Here is a 23,733-nt window from a genome sequence, read left to right on the forward strand (position 1 = left end):
ATTTATACATGTCCGATACATGGTTCTATTAGTCAAGTCGCAAGAATACAAAATAGATCACTAGATCACAACGTCTATTGTTATGTGGCGCCTTGGGCACATTCGAAGCAAATAGAGAGGAACTAACTCTCAATGTGAGACAGAATTGATGCCAAGACAGTCCGATGGAAATACCTGTCCGTTATCAGAATCACAAAGGGTTTAAGGATCGCTAGAATAATAGTGAGAGTAATAGAATAACCATTTCTACAAGGATCCATGAATAGATGTTACACTAGTCTAACTAATTGTCAGGTAATTTATACGAGTCCAGTAATTCCATTTATAGAGTCTCAGGGATGAGCAAGGGAACACTTAGTCCAGACTCCTAGAGTAATGATTCAGAAGATAACAAGTAAAAAGGTTTATGGCACTCAATAGTAGAGTACAGTTAGTATCAGCTACCATAGAATTGCTGATATCTCAGAAAGTATATAGACAATCAATAACGAAACACCTGGGTAAGAGAATATGATTTAGTTACATACCAAGCTATTTCCTCATTGAGGCCTTTCTGCACACAATTCACGTGAAAAACCCAAAAGGTCTCCCGCTTTTTACGTGTAATCTCCACAGGTTGACCCAATCTTACTTGAACCTTTTCTAAGATGGACCATTTTAATTCAGTTTCACTATGGTTCATCTCTAAGAAATGTTGGACTATGGGAGCTGTGACTCTCTTCGTTGTAATTGCTGACTTGTGTTCGCTGAACCGCAAACGAAATTCTCGGCCTGTTTCGCCCACGTATGCAAGGTCACAGGGGCAGAAAAGAATATATACAACATTGCTACTCCGACAGTTGGTAAGATGACGGAGTTTAATTTGCATATTATTGTAGTTAACTACATCTGATACTAGAGATGCCCCACAGGCGTGACATGAGTCACATCTATGGTTGCCCATAATAATTGGCAGACCAGTGATTGACTTCTTAATGTCAAAGTCTGGCCTTTTGGTATTACGGGTATGAACCAACAGGTCCCTGAGGTTCTTGTTCCTACGATAAGCCACCAAAGGAGGTGGTATAGAGGGTATGCTTTCATCTGTGTTCAATATCCTCCAATTTTTATTAATCACGTTCTTGATTTTAAAATTCAGAGTCGAGTGATTAATAACACAAGTCATACGATTTTGCAGAGCACGTTTGGAACCTTGTAGTAATGCATCTCTGTTGTAATATTTAGCTCTCTTGTATGTTTGGTGTACAAGACGATGAGGGTAACCTCTACTAAGAAGTCTCTCTCTCAAAGCATCCCCATGCACATGAAAGGATGCTAGGTCTATGCAATTACGCCGAATACGCAAGAATTCCCTGAAGGGGATTGATTCTCTCTGGCAGTTAGGGTGATAGCTCTCATATTGTAAAATTGTATTCTTAGCTATCGGCTTCCTATATGAACTCACTTTAAGCTGACCATTGGTACCATCAATAGTGATATCTAAGAATTCCACCATAGAATGACTCAAATTAGCTGTAAACTTGAGATTCGTATCACTAGCATTCAGCCAAAAGATAAATTCATGTAACAAGTCTTCGGGTCCACTCCAAATTAAAAAAAATGTCGTCAATAAAGCGTCTCCAAAGAGACACATTTTCAAAAAATGGAGCTGCTTCATTGTAAATATTCTGCAGCTCCCATTCCCCCATAAAGGTATTAGCCACACTTGGGGCACAAGATGCCCCCATCGATGTTCCTTTGATCTGTTTATACAGAGAGCCATTAAAATCAAAGAAATTATTTAGAAGGACCACTTCAAGGCATTGCAAGATGAAATCATCTGGACAATTGTCTGGAAATCTCTCCCGAAGAGTTGCCACCGCAAGCAACTCTCGATACTGACAAATATTGGTATATAATGCCTCAATGTCGAGCGTTACCAGGGTGTCAGTCTCAGGATTGAAAGGTACCCCCTCTATCCTATTGATAATGTCTCCTGTATCTCTTATGAAGGATGCATACCTGTGTGTCAGCGGGCATAGTAATGAATCAACATATTTGGAGAGAGGCTCAGTACTGGAGCCAATCGTAGAAATGATGGGCCGCATGGGAGGGTTTGTTTCTGATTTGTGAGTTTTAGGTAGGCCATACAAGGCAGAGGTGACCGGACAAGATTTATTCAAAAATTCATATTCATTCTCACAAATGTATCCCTCTGCTAGGGCAACTTGGGTCATCTCTTGGATCTGTATACTCAATCTATTTAGTTCTCTAAGTTGTGCTGGCCTGTAATGTTCAGTTACGGAAAGCATGTCAAGCATTTTCTGGTCATAATAGTTCTTGTCAAAGATGGCGATCCAGCCACCTTCATCCCAAGGTTTGATGACTAAATTTGAATCATTCTTAATTTTTTCCAATGACATGTTCTCTAACTTGGATAGATTAAATTGTGGTTTATAAGCACGTTTAGTTAAACAAGCAATATCTTGCAGTACATTTTGTTCAAAGATTCGAACCTCTGGACCTACCATGTCCAATGTCAGTGTGAATGTAGATGGAGGTTTACAATGGGACAAATTATTATCTTCCTCTAGGGTCGGGCGATCTGTGAAGAATTTATTTAACCTAACTTTCCTAAAGAAAGCAAACAGATCCTCATGTAATTTAAATCTGTTAAATTGAGTACAAGGTACGAACGACTAACCCCTACTCAACATCAAAGTATGTTCAGGTTTTAGAGTCGTAGAAAGATTGTAAATAGGTAAGGCCTCTTCTGTTCTTGAATTAGTTATCATAGGGACATTGTCTACCACCAATATTGTTGGTGGCAAGTTTTGACATATTGCTGAGGTTGAGGGCTCATTTGATGTTGCCCTCCTCGATCTTGTTGCCACCGGACATTCCTGCCCCTGTATTGGCCCGAGGTAAAAAAACACGTCCGTGAAAGGGTCTTTGTATAGGCCTGCCTCTGAAGGGTCTAGAATTATATTGACCATTTTCTGGATCTTGATTATTGTCTCCCTCAGATTCAGACAATCCAGTGTCTGAGAAATTAGTAAATCTTCTACGTGGATAACCATTATAATTTGGGGCATAGCTGTTCTGTCCCACATCTTGGTAATAATTAGGATTAAGATATGGATAGGCCTTCTCTTTAGTATACCATTTTATATCCTTTCTTAACTTCTCTGTCTTCTTGTTAGTCAGATAGATTTCAAAATCCTTCATTTCTGTCTGAGTTTTCTCCAGTCTGCCCTTAGCCTCCTCCACTGCCTCTGACGCCTTTAGTTTTTCCTCTAAATCTAAAATTTCTTGCATCAATGCAGTCATAATCTCCTTTGCGGTTTCAATAATAAGCATCATCCAGTCCCTGGAGCAGCGGTTCGAAATAAGGGACCACCGCTCCAGGAACTTTCTGATCTCAACAAATAACGGTGGAGCATTACGTACTCTCAGGCCAGATGGAATGACGCCCACTTTAAGATATTCAAACATATAGAATGCATGAGATTCTATACGCTTAAACCTTTTCTTCATGTTCAATAAATTCTGCCATTCACCATTGTCCAGTTGATGTGTCTGGCTCGGTACGTTGCCCATAACCTGACCCATTAGTGCATTGAAATCCTCATCGGAAAATCCAAAGGTTTGCAAACCTTCCATAACTATATAATAGGTGGCCCAAAGGACTGAAACAATACAAATAATACTCACAGTTAACCTCGTGCACCCTTCAAAAGAGAAAAAACAAAAGAAGAAAGAAGAAAAGAAATAATTAAATACAATACTAACTATCAACCAATACTCCAAGTGAAAAGGTCACACAGGAAAGTCTATGATGGATCACACTCAAAATGCTGATCCATAAAAATTGAATCAACCTAATCTATCTCAAATCCCACAGTTAAACAACTGTGAATGCCAATAGCAGGAATGATGGGACCCCCTCAAGTATAAAGTAGGTCAGGGAAAGAGAGTTGTGTCCACTTGCTTACCACACTCATGCAGTTTCTGAATGTACCGCTGGAAACAACATCATTTTTTGCAAGGGAGACTATAATTTTGGTATCATCAGCATATGATGCTATTGACAAGCCAAAAATAAACATAGCCAGTAGCGTGCCATAGCGATGACCTCTGTTTGGCACTGCAGGCCAAGGAGTATGAATCTGAGGTGAATTCCCCCAGGGACACCCCTTGATGCTGCCCAGAGAGGAATGATTGTAACAAGGTCAGCGCCAGGCCCTCAATCCCAAGTTCTCGCATATGGTCAACCAATAAATCATGGTTGACCGTATTGAAGGCCACTGACTGATCCAGCAGGATGAGGGCTGCATTTCCGTCTCCATCCAAGGTCGCTCTGATTTCCTACACGGTTGTTATAAGTGCCGATGCTGTTCTATGGCGTTTACGAGTGACCTGATCGGCAGACGAACAACCGCGGACTCCAATCTAGGAAGGTTTGAAGTAAGTTAACTGCAGCCTTTCTTAACTTCTACTCGTAAAGCAGCACAGTCAGTGCTTCACATCAATTATCTGACGGACTTTGTTTGTCCATAGCTGACAGCGAGAGATTGATTCCTGCTCGCACGCTTGAAAACAGACTGTGGCCCGTTTCCTTTGAACAGCGCACAACGTGTGCAGGTAGGAAACATTTCTTCTTTCAAAGCTTGCCTGAATCTTTGAAGCGCGAACCTTTTCGCTTCAGAGTTTGAACTTGCCAACTCTGTATCTTCACTCCCCAGCTCTCTTCATCCTAACATAACACAGAAGAGAGAATGTGAGTCCGCGCTGATTAATACAGCTCGCCTTGGACGTCCCCGATTTCGGCACCTTTGACACCACATCCAGGTACTTTGCTAATCTGCTCAACCCGTCCATGTGTGATGTACCTTATGACATGCATACACTGATAGCCTCCACTCTTTTCTTTTCAGAATAATTCCGGTGTTTTTTCCCCTTCTCTCCACGCAGCCAATGTGGTGGCTGAGAAGGTAATCTGTTTTTATTCATGGGTAGCTAGTCAGAGCACTACCTTGTCTGAAATATATACTCTTTATGCAGCTGCTGACACTCTCCTTAAATTTCCTTTCAGGTATTTCTTCACCCAGTCCTCGTCCTGAGGAGAACCTAGAATAAACAAGGTTCGAAACGCGTTGACCCCCAGCCTGTGTCAAGAACTAAGGGTGCAGCTAGGGACAAATTCATACCACTCTCGTGGGCCCTACCTGCAATTTCGTATAAATCACTATTCACAGGTGTTGTGTGACAGGCAGGCTATTCCATCTCAGTTCCGCCCTGTTCACAGGTTTTGTTACCAAAGGACTGGTTTATTTCTTTAATGATTTGTAAAAAAAAGTGTTCAATTTGCAACCATGTGCTGTTGAATTCATATTGCAGACAACAGTTGGTGTCATTATAATAATTGGATTATATGTTTGTTCATCATTTTTGCAAGTGTATGTTGCCTTTACTGTGATATATATATATTTTTTGTATATATTTGTATATATTCTTTCATGTTTTTGTACTAACTGTTGTGATGGAGTGTCTATTTGATGCCATTTTTCTTATGAAATAATACAAAAGTTTTTCCAAAAAATACTTAAGTTGTTGGGGAATATTTAAACCCTTGGCTGCTCGGCACTCACTGGCTGTGTAGTCACACACTCTGTTTCTAACTATCCTGATCAGCCACTTGGTTCTGTTTCTCGATTATTGAGGTCCAGGTTGGTCAGTAGTAGGACCCCACACCTTCATTTGTGTACTGTTCGATCAGGTTTCATCAGTGTTGGTTCTCGGAGTATCCCGAGCCAACAGAGGATGTAACAGCTTGGAGCCTCGAGACATGGGGCCCTCGGATTGATTTTGTCACTTCTTCCTTCCATTACTGCATGGCATTTGTTCCCAGGAGTCCAGTGCCTTCCTCCCCACCTGCAGAGCTCCGAGGAGTCGCTTGTGTATGACCAAGGTTTGGATGCTCTTCCATCCAGCTCTTTGTGATCTCATGTCTGTCAAAAATAGTCCTGTCTTTGTACGTGGGCTTGAGTCATGCGGGAAGGAGCAGCATATACTAGATTTGCATGGCTTGAGGTTTCTGTTTTACTTCCAGGAAGGATCTGCACTGTTGCTGGACTCTAAGAGCATACTCTAGGAAGATCATTTTAAGATGTGTAATGTAGTTTACCCAACATAGGTCGTGGATGTAGTGTGTATCAATCCACTGTCAGCCAGCAATGGAATCTGTTCTCATGTTGATTTAAGCCGATCTCTCTTGGCGGGAGCTTGGCTTCCAGGCCTGAAGCAGAGGATAGTCAGCACAGTAAATGAGACGCCTCTAGCATGTCTCTAAGGTTTGGCGCAGTTTCTGCCGGAGTAGGCCAATTCCTGCACCTCATTCTATAGGGACCAAGAGGACCTCCTGCCTGGCACAGTCTCAGTGGTCATCCCCCAATATGTTTCAGTTCATGGCCTTCCTGGTCATGTGACAGTCGATCAAGCCGACGCTAGGTCCTATTGCCCATACTGAGGTAGAGGCCTATCTCCCCACCATAGACCAGCAGTCCGGCCGGCACTATCCCCAACCAACAAACGGGGCGTGCTTTGCAGTAATCCTTTCGCATCTAGGCTCGATCGCTTCTCCTTGTAAAGATGTATTCCTTACCTTTTCGATGCACATGGGCTGTGCCTCAGTGACTCCCTCCTGCAGTCTCATGCTGAGGAGCACCCATTTGGCTTGAGGATGCGGCTCCATCGGCAGGCAGCACCCTCTTGTTTCCTCTGGCATGTGTTGACTTTTTCAACTGCGCAGAAAATTACAAGGCATGTCTCCCTGCATGCAGGCTTCTGGAAATGCTGTATGCAGGAGAGTTACTGTAAAAGAGCTCACTATGTAACATATTTAGTTTAAATAAATAATACAAACATCATATATGTTTCACATAGCATACATTGTTTTTGTTTAACATTTCTTATCCCAGTCCAAGATGGCCGAACCTCTTTTTGCATGATGTTGTGTCCTGTTTTCCACACTACAAAAGGAGTTCCATTGTGAAGTCAATTTGGGGAGCAATAGTTTCCGAATCATTGCTCGCTCACTGTAATCCGTGGACTCTCCACACTTTCTGCAAATCCCTTTACTTGCTCGTGCTCTTCGCCCAGCTGTTTGACCTGATCAGCTAGAAGGTTCTTTCTGGTCTTCTGTTTCTTTTCCTTCTTGTTAAATTATTTTATGAAGTATTGCTAGGCTTCTTGTTCCAATGGAGATAAGCAACCATTTCTGGTAAATAAGAAGACTATCCAAGCGTCGCCCGCGAGACTTACACTTGACACTCCCCTCCACGGGTCGAGCCTTAGGTAGCACAGTGCTGCGAAGGTCTCTCTGGCACACAGGCCCTGGGTCATCTCAGGGAGCACTGTTGCCTTGGCCACCCTTGATATCAGAGTTCCCCCCTCGTCCAGGAAAGCCAGCTTTTCTGCTTGCCTCACTCAACCTACCAGCACTTCAGGTGTATTTGCTTTGCCTTGGTCCTCTTCCGAGCTCGAGTTCAGGTATGATTTTTGTTTTTTCAGTCTGCTTGACTGTGCCATCGCTGTGGCCCACCACCAATTCCATCATGCATCATCCAGGAGCTTTGCCAGTTTGCACTCTGGGTAAGACAGAGCAAGTAAAACTACTGTCTCTACACCACAGGTGCAATTTTTTTCCTTTAAGATGTTGAATTACATTGAGTGCAGTGGGTTACAATGTGGAGCTCACACTTAAGTGTCTATCATTTTTGACAACTGCCATTAGTACACTGTTTATTTGGTTCTTGAGAGCTTTTTTTTTAGCTTTTCTCTTTTCTTCTCTTTAGCTAGTGCCCTAGATTATCCCCATCAGTCTCCTTTGAAGTTTCCTGACACATGTTTCCAGCCTCGGTGAGGAAACATTCTGTGGGAAGCTGGGTTGGTTGATGGGGGACATTCTCCTACTACTGTGCAAAATTAGTTCCAGGTCAGGTAAACATTGTTTCACTAAGACAGACATGTCTACCTCTGAGTTGTGCAGAACTAAGAATGTAGGCTACTTTTAAGAAAGAGCGCTAAGGGTTAGCAGTGTCAGCACACCACCTGTAAGAAGAAACAACTCACTAAGGCTCCCAGACAAATGTAGTTACATCAACAACATTTTTTATGGTTAAACTAAGGCAACATCTATAAGAAATTGGATCAGTCACTGCAAAGTTATAGTGTTTCAAAGTAACAGTTCCATTCCACATGGCTGCTCAATTGAAGTTCCTGTGCAGTACTTACTAGTGGCTAGTGGAGGCTTCTTCCAACACCAGTAATAAAGCACGACTCCCAGCTAAGCATGAGCGAATTTTGCGGATCTCGCGTTCGCGAATTTTGCGGATTTGCGGATTCGCAATCCGCAAAATCCGCGAATTCCCGCGAATTTGCGGATTTTTTTTTTTGTGTTCGCCCGTGTTTCTGCCAGTTCGCGAGGGTTTTGTACACTTTCGCAAATTGCGAACTTACCTGTCGGGTCACAAGTTTCGCGAACTTGTTGTTTCTACGTGTCCAGCCTGTTTGGGACACTCTTCTTCATCACTGCCACTCTCTGTCACCACTGCCACTCTCTGACTACTCATGCCACCCTCTGGCCCACCCATGCCACCCTCTGTTTCATCACCACACCCTCTGGTTGTCCAGTGTACATTATTTTCGGCAAAGCAAAGCACACCTTCCCTGCCTCAAGTGACCTGAATTAATTTGGGGCTGATTAATGTGTCATAGAATATTTTTTTAGCTGGCACCTGCTTCCTTAGTGCGCCCTGATTAGTGATCTTTTGCACTTGCTAAGTGCTTTCATTGTTGCAAAATTAGTTACAACACCTGCCCTGCCCCAACTGACAATAATGAATTAGGGGCTGATTAATGGATTTTAACTTCCAGCCTGGCTCCTGCTTGTCTCCCTTAGCTGTAATTCAGGACCTTTGTGGCATATGTGTAACTATTCTGAGGTTCAGAGCAGGGTCACATAATAGTTTCAACTGGCAACTGAACTCTGGAGGGGCCCCTCAGGAAGCACTACAGGAAATGGCTACAAATGATGAGCCTGAACTTTTGAACCTGGTAAGTAGTTACTTTCAGTTTTGCTAAGATCGTATTTCTGCAATTTTGCACTTATTCGCGGGGCGCGAACTCACGCGAACTCACGCGAACAGTGCGAGCAGTGCGAGCAAAATCCGCTGCTCGCGGATTTGCGGATTTTGCGGGAGATTCGCGAATCTCGCGGATTGCGGATTTCCCGAAAATCCGCAAAATCCGCGAGCGGAACGGATTTTCCGCCCATGCCTACTCCCAGCTCCAAGCTGCCTCATGCCTTCCATCAGGTCAGAGGGGTTGGATGAGAGTCGGTCACTTTGTGCAGGCATGCAGTTCACAGCTTCAAAACTTCAGAGTTCCTGTGGGTTGGAGGTGTCTCTGACCAGTCTCTGCATATCAGGTAGAACCTCTTCTGGACCTTCCAAGTCAGTCTATGCCAGTAGACACCACCCCTCCACCCCCTTCCTTCTCATTTACCATTTTGGTTGTTGGTGCTGACACCAATGTCCTTGCCTTCCTCTTTCCAGGTACATACTTTGCCATTAGTGTAAGTTGACTTTACTGCTCACTTTCCAGTTCAGCATAAGATCTTCACCAAGGCCAGTGCCAGACCATTTACAACTGATCAATTCGCCTGCTTCACAAAAGCTAATTTGTATCCCTAGCTACTACTAGAAAATCAGCCAACACTGATCCTTTTATAGAACACAACACCCAAGGGGTGGTCAAGACAGTGCTATTCCCACCCAAAGTCTAGCAGTTTCTCGTCTGCTTCAAGCGCTGCACCAAACATGTTTGTGGATCTGTCTGTTCTCGCTCCATGGCTAGATGTCCTGATCTTTCTTTTGGGAACCTCCCAAGGTAAGGGTTCATGCTTTTCAGGCCACACACAACTTCCCATTGCTTCTTTCTAGCCAGGAAGACTGTCTCCCAGACTTGCATGCAACACACAGAAGACGTATGCCTGTGTTAATTCCCACACCATCAGATATAGCACGGAGCAGAGGTGGGAATTTCTTCCCCTACTTTGATTTCTCAACCCCAGTTTTACTACAGTCTCTGACTTATTGAGAACACTCTGTTAAGTTAGTTGATGGTTTTAAGCATTCAAACTGGCACAACAATAATAGTAAAAATGGGCTGCACTTGTGTAGCCTATTCACATTAAATCCTTCCCATGGAACACCAAGGTTGGTTTCATCCATATTGGTTTGGTGACCCCTAGTGTAAGGCTTTCATGAAAGAATAGGCCAGAACTCAATTTCTCTCCATGTCCTTTGAAGCTTCACTGTAGGAGTGGGCCGACCCCGCCATACACCTTGCTCTCCTATCTCCTCATGGGGGTTCCTAGGAAGATAGCTGTCACCCCCGTCTCCAGCTTAATACTCCTCGGAGGTCCCTCAAAAATAATTATGCAGATCTCTCACGTAAAGAGCACTCTGTGTGTGTAGCTGTGCTTGAGAAATGAAATACAAGGAAACACATTCACTGGGAAACCAGATAATGATTTTTCACAGCAGAATCAATATCCCAGCAGTATCTAGCAGAGAAAAAGGACGGAACTATGCAAAAAAGCAGATTTTCTACACATCCTTTTCGGGAGTGAACATAGTGGAATCTTGACAATTTCACCCTTATCATATCTTGAACCGCGATTAAGCCACCACGTGTCAGATTGCGAAACCAAATACAGTTGCAAGTGATTCTAATGCAAGAGCTCAGCGCTGCTGGTCAAGACCCGCCTATGCAGATTCAAAGCCACACACATGAGAACTAGGTTTTGTGTCAAGCAGTTGTGGGCACCAACACCACAACCTTAGACCCACCTTTAACAGTTTTGGGTGGTAATAATCTGACAGACATTCCAGAAAAGTAAAACAAATTCTTTATACTTATGCTAAACATTTATTTTCCGCCTCCGTGACTTTAATACAGATTTGACTGAGGTGTGTTACATTTTCAGCAAATTGATGTGGCAATGCCGTGACTTGGGGTAGTGTGTTGGTTATCAGGAGCACTCCCATATTCAATAATTAGCCCACAGGCTTGATTGCTTTCATTGCGCTGTCTGATGGACCTGATCAATTATATGCTGCTGAAGAAGCTATATTGAATTTACAACATGGTTCCTTGGACATGTTGTCCTACGTGACAAATGTTCGTCGAACAGTGGTGATAAATTGCCCAGAACAAACTTGGTATTTTTAGTTTGAGGCTTAGGAGATGATATTAAAGATGAGTTGGCCTGAGGGCTCAATCCTGAGACTTTACAACATGTCGTTGACATTTCATTGTGGATTAAGCAGCACCTTTTTGAAAGAAATGTAGGCGAAAAGAAAGGGTCGGTAGCCTGATCCAGCCTAAACATCTTCCATTTTTTATATCTGGAGCTTCTTCCTTGAATGACTCAGGAGAACTTACGCAGTTGGGTACTCTTTGTGGTCTGCTTTCAACTGAGGAACACGAGAGACGTAGACTACAGAGTAAATGTATACATTGCATGCAAAAATACCACATGATAAGAACCTGCCTTCTAAGTCCTAGAAAGGAATTAGGAAACAAGGTATCTATTCTACTTAGGGAAGAGTTAGTGGATATATCGAAACCTTGTCTCCCTGTACTGCAGCAAAACCAGAACAAAATCTTACCAACACCACTTTCAGAAGCACAATTAGAACTATACATTAGATTAATTTGGTTCTCTACTCATGAAATTAAGGCTGAAGCCATGGACGACTCTGACGCTACCGGTATTTTCATGAATAAGGAATGAACGATTTCTCATGCTATTTTTGTTACTAACAAAATGCAAGCCAAGACAATCAATGATTTTTTTCACCATATATCATACCAGGACCAGTAGAGCAAATCAAATAATGGTTATAAGGCTTCAGAAGTATTTGACCTGACCACCTTCCCACCAAAAATATCAGGTGACACTGCACGTTTGTCATCCAAGCCTAACTTTGGCAGTACACCTAACCTATCCCTACCACACTAAGGTATAGATGCATCAAAGGAAAAAACGGTCGCAAAGGGGCAGATTCTCAGAATCTGCCCCTTTTCGACCAGAATTTTTGCATTTGGGATGCATCATCCCAAATGCAAAAATCGCAATTTAAGAAATCGCTAAATTGTGATTACTTTAATTGTGATTACATTGAGATTCCTTAAATGCAATGCATCAAATAAAAAAAATTAGCGATTTCGCTAATAGGGGGAGCAAATTACCATGAAGTTGAACTTCATGGTAATTTGCAAAAACTGTGAAAAATACACTAAAGTGCATTTTTCAAAGTTCCATTTTAAACACACACATGCCATTGGGGCATGTGTGTGCGCAAGATGTTCTCATATGCAGATTTCAGGGGTGCAACAGGGTGTCCTTTTGACACCCTGGCACCCTTGGAATTGCATTCTTAATTTGCGATTCTCTAATTGAGAATCGCAAATTGAGAATGTCTTCCCATTCATTCCTATGGGCCTCTAGGCTGATAGGAATGAATGGGGAGGTATTCCTTAATTGCGACTCGCAATTTGCGAGTCGCAATTAAGGAATGTTTAGAAATCGCTATTTATTTTGCGATTTCTACATGCATAGCCTTTTGCAATTCCTTATTAGCGAATCCTTATTTTTCACTAATAAGGAATCGCAAATGGCATTGTTGATACATCTATACCTAAGCCTTAGAAAAAGGCCCGGAAAAATGTCAGCATCTCCCACTGTTCAGCCACCTTGCTGGCTGGTTAAAACAAGCAAGTGCATTTTAAAGATGAATCACTTGATGCCTATTGATAATTATGTTTCTCAAGTTGGTTTTAATGTAATCTATATTTTCCAGAACTCTTTTCATGACTGTTCTCTATTTCTAAAAAGTATGTCTTGGTGTTTGCTTAGTCTCTGTGCAGGCAACCTAATTGTTCTCTTAGACCTCATCTTTCTTAAAGCATAACATGGCATTCAACATTAACATCAATCAGTGTCTGTGGGTAACATGGAGTCAAGTAAGTGGAAACGAGAAAACTGTAAAAAACACAAACACAATTGTTTAACTCATCCTTCCTGGTTTTAGGAAACATTTACCTAGAGGATTCACATTATTTATTGTAGCACAATTTGCATAGTGTGAATTTTCCCTTAGACAGATCTCTGAAGCGTGTTGAAACCAGCATCTACGCTGTAACCTTTGTTACCATCTCCTGTTGGTTGCAAGAAGAGATTTGTTGAATGGTTGTGGTTTTTCTGTTTAGTGGGTGGTAATTTGAAGGTGTGTTGCACCTTGCCACCATCCACTCACTCACTTGAGCCTGTTCAGTATGAATTAAGTGGCTGATTTTGATGTCGGTTGGACTGCCACGGACAGGCCATTGGTGGCGGTCCCACTAACAGTCAGCCCTTTAGGCTGACCACTACATTAGGATGTAGGCGGTCGGACCCATCACTCACGGGGGATGGACCACCAGCTCTGCCAGGATCTACTGATCCTGACGAGGTGGCGGTCAGAATCATGATCCTAAATGGAGGCAGTGCCTGCTCAGGCACCGCCATCAGGATCATGATGTCCATTTCCCACAACCTTTTCATGGCAATTCCACTGTCTTGAAAAGGCTGTTGTAAAAGGACTTTGAGGTCCCCAAGCAGGGGCCACTGCTAAGTGGCCAGGGGGCACATGTGGTGCCTCTCCAAACATCCATGCACCATGTGCCTGGCATCACATGGTACCTGGCACATGGTGCATAGATGCATTTTTTGACCACCTACACGGTGGTCTGAACAAAATATAGCAGGTGGGACCACGACTCCTTGTTGGTCAGACTCAATCCTGCTTTAATGGCGGTCAGACACTCGTCGGATGGCCTTTGTAATGAGCCCTTTAGTTTCATTTACAGGTGAGTGTTTTTACTTTCTTGATCTTAAAACTGGTGTGTGGTGGCTGTTTTAAATTTAGATTGAAGAAGCAGTGTATACTCATGGTAGCAGCAAATCTTGCATAGAGCCATGGTCCTGCACCAGTAGCCGTGAGGCTCCTTGACTCCGCCACTGGCAGGAGTGCTTTGGTGGGCAGTCTCGGTAGCTAGCTGCTTGTGAGGCACAGTCCCTCCAGTGAACTTATGGGCAGTCTGCTTTGTACACGCCATAGCAAGAGCGTGAACTGTCTCTCTACAACATGCAGGATAGAATCTTCCACTAACCATTGTAGATGTGTTGAATGATCTTGAGTTTTTGTTATATTTTGCAGGTGAGTGTTTCTTCATTTATTATGAAGACACATTTCTCCAGGTTGAGAGATTCTATGTGGGAATAAGCGGACTTTGCATATATGTCCTTCAACAGAGCACATATATGGTGTAAAAAGGAAATTGTTTGCAGTTTTTGTGTGCATGCAAGGTCAGGTTTTTTTTTTAAAGCGCATATGTTCACCCATACCGATATTGTGGCATTAAGAAAAACATGAAAGATAAAAAAAAATGTATCCCCATTCCTGAAAGAGAAAGAGAAACAATGAAAAAGCCATGTCTCCTGGAGCCTTTCTAAACTTGGCAGGTTAGACTTGACGTAAGGCAATTGGCTGTAAATTGCATTTAATTGCAGCCACCTTAGAAAAAGCTCGAACCCCTATGGAGGTCTGATGAAATCTGGTAACCTCGAGAAGCAACTGGCCCCCAGATATCAATGACTGCATGGGCTACATTCTGTGACTGACATCCTTCAGACCCTAAGCTTATGAACTTCACAATAAGTAAAAATACATAGAGTTACAGTAATCCAAGTGTGCTGAGATAAAGGCATTCAAACTTTGCACTTTATGGGAGAAAGAGAAAAATGTAGGATACATTTTGGGGTTTGAAGTTAGGAAAGCAAAAACTGACCAAGGCATTGACTTGGTTGACCATAGAAAGTGCAAACTCAGATTTAACTGTGTAGATTTGCATATGTGACAGGGGATGGCTTTAGTCCCAAGGAGACCAGCCAAACCAGCATTTCAAAAAACACGGAAGGTCTTATAGGACATAAAATCTATGTCTTATCTCAATTCAGATTGAGATGGTTGATGGATGTTTTGACACAATATCGAGTTGTAAACATCGGGTCAGAGAAATATCAAAAAGCAAATATTGTGGTACAAAAATTGTTGTGATGGAAAAATATTGTCAAGAATATTGTTTTTTTGGGTAACTAGTATAGATTTTAAGAACGTCGATTTCAGTAATATAGTTGTAAAGCACATTGTTTTGAAAGCTTATAATTAGTTTAAGTTCTTATAGTAATATTACATGCTACCATTGTTTGCGTAGTGAATAATACTTTTTCAAAATACCGTTTCGAATTTTAAGTGATTTAGAATTTGTATTTAATTGTTCATAGTAATTTATAGTGTTTTAGAAAGTTATTAGGTTATAGGGTGGGACGTTAGTTAAGTAATAATTATTTATTAATCAATTAATTATTAATTAATCATATGATAGATATTAATTATGTAAAATATGTTTATAGGTTTATAGGGCTTTAGAGTGGGCAGCTAATACATAATAATGTAATAATTAATTATTAATTGCTAATTAAGTACTCAATCGTGCTTTACTTGTTTTAAATGTATTATTAGATGCGGACTGCTGAGTTTGTAGATGTATACAGTGGGAAGTTAATTAAGTAATAATTAAATAATCATTTTAATAATATTTTCTTTTAAAGTAAATAATTTTTCATTAAAAAAATTGTATATAGTTGTTTATATAGTAAATAATGTTATTTAATTGATAATTCATTATTAAATGAAGTATTAATTATGTAACTTGTTTAATTCTTTTTTTAACAAAATCCATATATTTAATGCTAATTATTAATGTTTAGATTTAGAGTTTAATATTTTTTCTACATTAATAGGGTTATTCAAATATGTAATGCTTTCGAAATGAAGTACTTTCCTTACTGCTTCTTAGCCTGGAGTGGAAATAGTAAATTTACCCTATCAAAAGTCCAACGCTTTGCCTACTGTTGCACAGACTGGAGTGGGAATAGTAAACCTTACCCCTCCGACGGCCAACACTTTCTCTACTGTTGTACAGACCGGAGTAGGAATAGTACATTTTACTCCTCCGAAGTCCAACAGTTTCCCTACTATTGCACTGTTGGGAGAGGAAAAAGTCAATGTAACCCCTCCAAAGCCAACCCTTTCGCTACTGTTGCGCTGTTTAGAGTGGGAATAGTAAATGTAACCCGTCCGAAGTTCAACACTTTCCCTACTGTTATGCTGACTGACTGGTAACAGTAAATGTAATCCATCTAAAATCTAATGCTCTCGCTACTGTTGCTTGGACTGGAGTGGGAATAGTAAACATAATCCCTCCGAAGTATACCTCTTTCTCTGTTATTACACTGACTGGATTGGGAATAGTAAATCTAACCTGTTAGAAGTCCAACACTTTCCCTACTATTGCACTGTTTGGAGTGAGAATAGTACATGTAACCCCTCTGAAATCCAACCCTTTCCCTACTGTTGTGGTGTTTGGAGTGGGAAATATTACCTCTCTGAAGTCCAACGCGTCCTTTACTGCTGCACAGACTGGAGTGGGAATGCTAAATGTTACCCCTACGAAGTCGAACACTTTTCTTATTATTGCGCTGCTTGGAGTAGAAATAGTAAATGCAACCCCTCTGAATTCCAACACTTTCCCTACTGTTGTGCTGTTTGAAGTGGGAATAGTAAATGTAACCCATCTGAATCCCATGACTTTCCCTACTGTTGCGTTGTTTTGAGTTGGAATAGAAAATGTAACCCCTTCAAAGTTCAACACTTCCCATACTGTTATGCTTACTGGAGTGGGAATAATAAATGTAACCACTCCAAAATCGAACGCTGTCCCTACTGTAGTTGGAATAGTAAATGTAACCCCTCCGAATTCCAACACTTTCTCTGCTGTTGCATAGACTGGAATGGGAATAGTGAATCTAACCCGTCTGAAGTTCAACACTTTGCCTACTTTGCTCTGTTTGGAGAGAAAATAAAAATGAATCCTTTTTGAAGTCCAACAATGTCCCTATTGTTGCACTGACTGGAGTAGGAATAGTAAATAGAACCCCTACAAAGTCTAACATTTTCCTTCCTGTTGTTTAGACTGGAGTGGGAATAGTACATTTACCCCCTTTGAAGGTTCCCACTTTCCCTACTGTTGTGTTGCCTAGAGTAGAAACTTAATACCTCTTTGAAGTGGGAATAGTAAGCCTGTCCCATCCCAAGTCCAACACTTTCGTTACTAAAGCACAGTTTGGAGCGGTAATAATAAATGTAACCCCTTCAAAATCCAACAGTTTCCCTACTGTTGCATAAACTGGAGTTGGAATAGCATATCTAATATTCCCAGACTCTTATACTTTTCCAAGTATTGGTTACATCTTTTTTTCTTTAAATTTTATATTTTTTACATTTTTAAAACATTTTTATAATAATTTTTATAAGCTTTTTTTATATTTTGTATACTGTATTTATTTGGTAATTTATTTAATGTGGTGTACTTGAATTGTTAATTTTATAAACTTCTATTTAAACATATATATATATATATATATATTTTGTCAAAAAAGGAACAGTGGCTGGAGTTGCGGCTCATTCGTTTTTCTTGAAAAACGTTGTTGACATTGGAAGCGGCTTGGTTCTACCGCAAGAGCCACGCACCATTATGTAGCGCTACAAGGGGGGAAAAAAAGGAACCATCTTGTTGGATATATATATATATATATATATATATATATATATATATATATATATATATATATATATATATATATATATATATATATATATATATATATATATATATATATATATATATATCTCAGCAAAACTCTGCTTGCATTTCTCTGCCACCAGTTTGAGTAACGGAGCACGGACCACGTTGTAGTGCAAAAAATAGAAGTTTAATCAACTCCTCCAACACCAGCCATCATGACGCGTTTCAACCCCAAAAGGTCTAGATCACATGACGCGTTCTTAGGTTAAAGGTAGGTTTAATTGCATTTTTTTCTTTCTGTATATATACTTCCAAATGGTTCCTTACATCCAAGTATGAATGGATTAAAATAATAAGTCGGCTTGTTTGCCTATACAAGTAATTTTTTACAAAAAAAATTATTACAAAAAAAAAGAGTATCAACATATAAAGATAAAAAGGATTGGAAATGGATATATATTAAGCCAGTTTAAAAGACAGTATGCAGAATGACTAAGACATGTTAAATAACAGAGGTTGTTTTTTCTATGTCTATTTGCACTGTGTCTTTAAATGTGAGTGAATCTGAAGAGTTTGTAACTTTGAGAAAGGCTGGGCCCAGCCGTAACGCATCAGGACGGATATTGCATTGTGAAGATTAATAAAAGTATCTGACTTGCCTGGAGTGCCCACGTTCGCTCTTTGCTGCAGGAGTTGTATAGGCTTGCGGTCGAAACGCATCTTCTTGCCATGCTTGCTAAATAAACCAACATCTTGAGCACTACAACTGGGCTTTGTGCCCTTCTGTTCGACTCAGCGAGGTCTTACTCTGGGACTTTGTTTAGCATATTACCTACTGGCGGTTGCCAGTAGGTAGTTATAGTTAGCACCTAGTTACCATAGGAAAATCGCAACATTCTATTCCCAATAATTTTGGCGCCGATTGACGAATCTTCACAAAATTTTCAAAACTTAAGGCCCGCTTCGGTCCGCTCCTATCTTGAAAGTTTTGGGGTGATTTGGCAAGCGGGCGCGAAAAAAAGGGGGTCCCAAAACGTATTTTCTCAATGCAATTTTCCATAGGAAATTTTAGACAGGGCTAAAGCCCGAAATGCTGAACGGAATTACACCAAATTTGGCAAAAAGTTAGCCCTTGGTTCAGAAAGAGCCCTTTTTGTTGAATGGTGTAAATCCATTCAGTAGTTCTTGAGAAATTAGAAAAAGAAAACGTTTCAGTATCTGGGTGGAGCATAACCACACATCTCATCGTGAGATCTGATTGGCTGTCAGCACTTCATCCAAGAAGTGTTGGCAGCCATCTTGCGACCAATATACATGATAGCACCTCATTAAAAAAGCATTGCATTTAATAGAACGTTTTAAGACTTTAGTTACATTATGAATCATTTGTTGATGGTACGATACTCATTTTAGGAATCGTGGTGTGTTCTAAGGTGATTTTATCATGTGAAAAAGCCTTCTGCTGGGATATCATGAATCATGTTTGAGCGAAAACTATTTTTTCAGCTTTTTCCACAGAGGTTTGGAAGGTGATCTATAAGCTAAACTGAGATCATATTTTCTGTAAATTCACATTATCTTTTTCAGTCATGTGAGAATGAAGTCTGACATTCTCAGTAAAACATGTATATCCAACAAGGGCAGAGACTGTCAGTTGATTCCTTTGTGTTCTACTGCAGCTTCCCAGAGTGTTCTAAAGAACAACTGGAGCGCTAACAGTCTAACTTATGACAAACGTATGGCACACCTGTAGCAATCTTGATTTAAAACATTTAATTTAAAAATGTACAAAATGAGGGGGTTCATTTTGCCATAGAAAGTATGATTAGTGCTGCAGAAAGAAAAATTAGGGCACATTTTGAGTGACTTTTCAAATCCTCTTCTATTTCATAAAAAAATTCTGACATGCAGACTGAAACATGCACTTTCAAAACCAGCAGTAGACTTCCCTGGTGAGCAGTAGCTTTACTACAGTGATCTAATAAGCAACTGGAGTGCTAACATTCAGAATTTATGGCAAATGTGTGACACATCTGAATGCCTTCTTGATGGAATCAACGTACAAAACTGAAAGTATTTCCTACTGAGGAGACTGTAGTAAATGAGGAAATTAGGAAACTTCATAACAAATAAGTCTCCCAAGATGGCCACCGGAGACAAAAGAGCCCAAATGTAGAACAAATATCACCCAGATGTAGCCCAAGTATAGCCCAATGACAGAATGTCCCAGAGTGTTCTAAAGAACAATTAGAGTGCTAACAGTCTTACTTATGACAAAAGTATGGCACACCTGATGCCATCTTAATTGGAATAAAGTGGAAACACTTAAAACATTTAATTTGTAAAGGAAGAAAATGAGGGGGTTAATTTTGCCTTTGAAATTATGATTAGTGCTACAGAAATAAAAATTAGGGCACATTTTGACTTCTCAAATCCTCTTCTATTTCATTAAAAAATTCTGAAATGCAGACTGAAACATGCACTGTGAATACCAGCAGCAGATTTCCCTGGTGAGCAGTAGCTTTACTAAAGTGATCTAATGAGCAACTAGACTGCTAACATTCAGACTGTATGGCAAATGTGTGACACATCTGAATGCCTTCTTGATTTAACCAAAGTAAATAACTGAAAGTATTTCCTACTGAGGAGACGGCAGTAAATGAGGAAATTAGGAAACTTCATAACAAATAAGTCTCACAAGATGGCCACCAGAGACAAAAGAGCCCAAATGTAGCACAAATATCATTCAGATGTAGCCCACATGTAGCCCAATGACAGAAGTGTGCAAAACTCTTTTTATTTTTTGTGTTTTTGAAGTTTTATATAGTGCAGACTTGTCAGTTATTGGAGTGCTTTACATGAGCATTGGTTTCATCACACAAGAACAAATTCATTTTGGTTTTAGACATGGGGAGAATAAGTGTTTTGACCAGAATCACAGAATGTCGAGCTGAAGCAGAAACTCCAACCAGGTTCCCCAGTTGCAAAGTCTGCAGCTCTAGAAGTAACACCACATCCTCTCCCCTAAGTGCAACATTTAATCAAGTGGTCAACTGGATAAAAAACCATAAAGATAACATATAATTTAAAAGTGCTTTGTCGCTATTTGAAAACTCAGAAAATATGTCGTCATTTTAGTTTTTTAGAGCACTAACCATCATTTTGATGCAAATAAGACCGTCTCATATATGTAATTTCGAAAGGAAATGCTCTAGGTATTACAGTTTTGATTACATCAAGATGACGTCTGGCGTTCCACACTTTTGTAATAAATATAGAATGTAAGCAATCTAGTTGTTCATGAGGATACTGTTGAGAGGCAGAGGCCATGGACACGTACTCTGAAAATTGAAGGAAGGTAGGAGGGTGCAGAGGCAACAATTTGACCACACTGGGCAGGCAAGAAGGGCAGTGGCAGCACAACAGACTATGGAGGGCAGTTGAAAGGGGGGCTAGGGCAACAAACCAACAATACAGGACTGGCAAGAGAGGCTGTGGCAATATAATAGACCATTGTGGGCAGAAGGAAGAGGCAGTGGTAGTACAACTATACATGACAACAGACCCGATTCAGGCAGAAAACGTCCAATGTTTTTAAGCCCAAATGGGCTTTATTTGATCTGACTCCTGTCTACAATCTCTTTTTCAATGTAAGTCAAAGGGGGAAATCAATACCCCAGTTTTATTTCAAAATCTCCCTCTTACCAAGTTCAAAATGTTAGTAAGTATGGTACATTGGATAATGGAAGGCAGGAGGAATTGTGGTAGGGACATGGACTCGGATAACAGAGGGCAGGAGGGACATGGAGAGGTGCACCAAACTGACCCTTCAGGGCAGGCATCAGGGTTTGCAGCAGCACAATACACCACACAAGGCATGCGGGACGGGAGTGCAGCACAACAATCCATAGAAAGCATTAGGGAGGGGACAGGACCATGCACATGGACAACAGCAAACAGAGGGGAAAGAGGCAATGGTAGCTAGCTGACCATAATGGACAGACAGGAGAGAAAGCTGCAGCATAACAGACCATAAAGGGCAGGAGGGACGGATCAGGGGCATTACAATGGAACAGACAAGCCAGGAGGGAGGGAATAGGGGTCTGCACATGGAAACAGAGGGCTGGGGGCAAGGGGGCAGGGCAGGAGCAGCAAGATGACCATGGAGGTCAGGCAGGATGGGCACTAGAAGCAAGGCACACCATGGAGAGCAACAGTGAGACTATAATGGCATACACACAGACCATGGAGGGAAGGTGGGAGGGGTCAGTAGTTACAGTGGGAAATGTTATGAACCAATGAGATCTCATTTTTTGAGGTCACATGGGATCTGCACACTCTGCGCTCACAAAGCACGCATCTGACACGACTTCGCGAATATATATTTAAAAAGAATATAAGTTTATTATAAGTGCAAATATATTATTTTTATGAATATCTTAGATAATCTCTTGCCCTAATATGTATATTAAAGACACATACATATAATTTTAGAGCATACTTTTTTTTGCGGGAGTCGCGCACCCAGCGCGCCCCAGCATGTATATGACATCACGCGGAATCCGCCACCGCGCAAGCATCGCGTACCTTAATTCGCATGTGTTGTGAATGTACGGGAGCAGGAGTCGCGGAATGGTCGCATACCAATCGTGCATTACAAATAAAATAAATGTATATGATGTAACCGAAAAACATGCAGCCGTCGCACACCGTACGCGTTTCTAAAATGGCGGCTAGAATCCGCACACCCACCGTTCCGTGTATGCTTTGGGTGCGAGACTCCGAATATAAATTGGAAAAAAAGAAAATGATATAAATATATTAAAATGAATAAAATAAAACAAAAACATTTAACAATATTTCAGTTTGAATTAAAAAACAAAATTGGGGTGCAATTTTCAGAAAAATATATAATGTTATTTAATGAATAAAATATTTATTAAAAAACTATAGAAACTCAATACAAAAAATAGATTTAACTACTATTACACTTAAAAATTAGCATTTAAAAAAGCTTGGAAATTCACTGAAAAAAACATAGGTTTCAGAGACGTTATAGTTAGAAATTAGCATTTAAAAAAGCTTTGAAATTCACTAAAAAAAACATAGGTTTGAGAGACGTTATAGTGATAAATTAGCATTTAAAAAAACCTTAGAAATTCAGAGAAAAAAACCATAGGTCATCAGTGACGTCATCAGTGATGTCACTTGAGATGTCATCAGTGATGTCATCAGTGATGTCACTGACCATGTCATGAATGATGTAATATGTGACATCATCAGCAGTGCATTCCAGGTGCGCAAGTTATAGTTAGAAGAACTAACTATAACGGAGGAATTTCTATTGTTTTGTACGAGTGAAATGTCCAGCTAACTATAACACCCCGAAAACCTATGTTTTTTTTTGTTAATTAATATACATATATATATATTGTGTTTCTTGCTTGCAACTTCTGATCCAGACTAGAAAAACAGGCAAAGACCCAGGTAGGTGAAGAGTTTCTTTATTGCTACCAAGTTTGTCCACCATGATGCGTTTCGGCCGCTCCACGGCCTTGATCACATGACAAACAAAAATCGCTGGTAACCCCGCTCTTGTGATCTCGCAGTGGGGTAGTGAACTCCAAACTATTCCAATACTACCCTCATCAGATATGAGAGTCGCATAAAAGAAGAGAGGGACCGCGGCTCAATTCCTTCCAGCGTGTTTTGTTTATTCAAGCATTAAAAATGCCCGACGAGTTTTGGAGCTCGGAGCTCGTCACAGGTCAGTTACTTTTGCACATTCCATACGTACATACTTGTGATTTCCATCACCAAAATAAAAGTAAGACTACATGGAATTCTTTTGAAGTTACACATGGTGGCCATTTAAAACATTGTCACTCATGGTTTCGACTTATACTGAGTTACTACTGTATTTAGTTAGGCTTA

The 23,733-nt window shown here is 40.7% G+C and overlaps 1 pseudogene; it reads right to left on the bottom strand.

The window, feature by feature from the left end:
- Positions 1-2,838: 2,838 nt before the first annotated feature.
- Positions 2,839-23,733, bottom strand: part of LOC147728525 (uncharacterized) — a 38,555-nt pseudogene continuing 17,660 nt past the window's right edge.

The sequence above is a fragment of the Lissotriton vulgaris genome, chromosome 3_1, assembly GCF_964263255.1.
Source record: "Lissotriton vulgaris chromosome 3_1, aLisVul1.2, whole genome shotgun sequence".
Taxonomy (NCBI): domain Eukaryota; kingdom Metazoa; phylum Chordata; class Amphibia; order Caudata; family Salamandridae; genus Lissotriton; species Lissotriton vulgaris.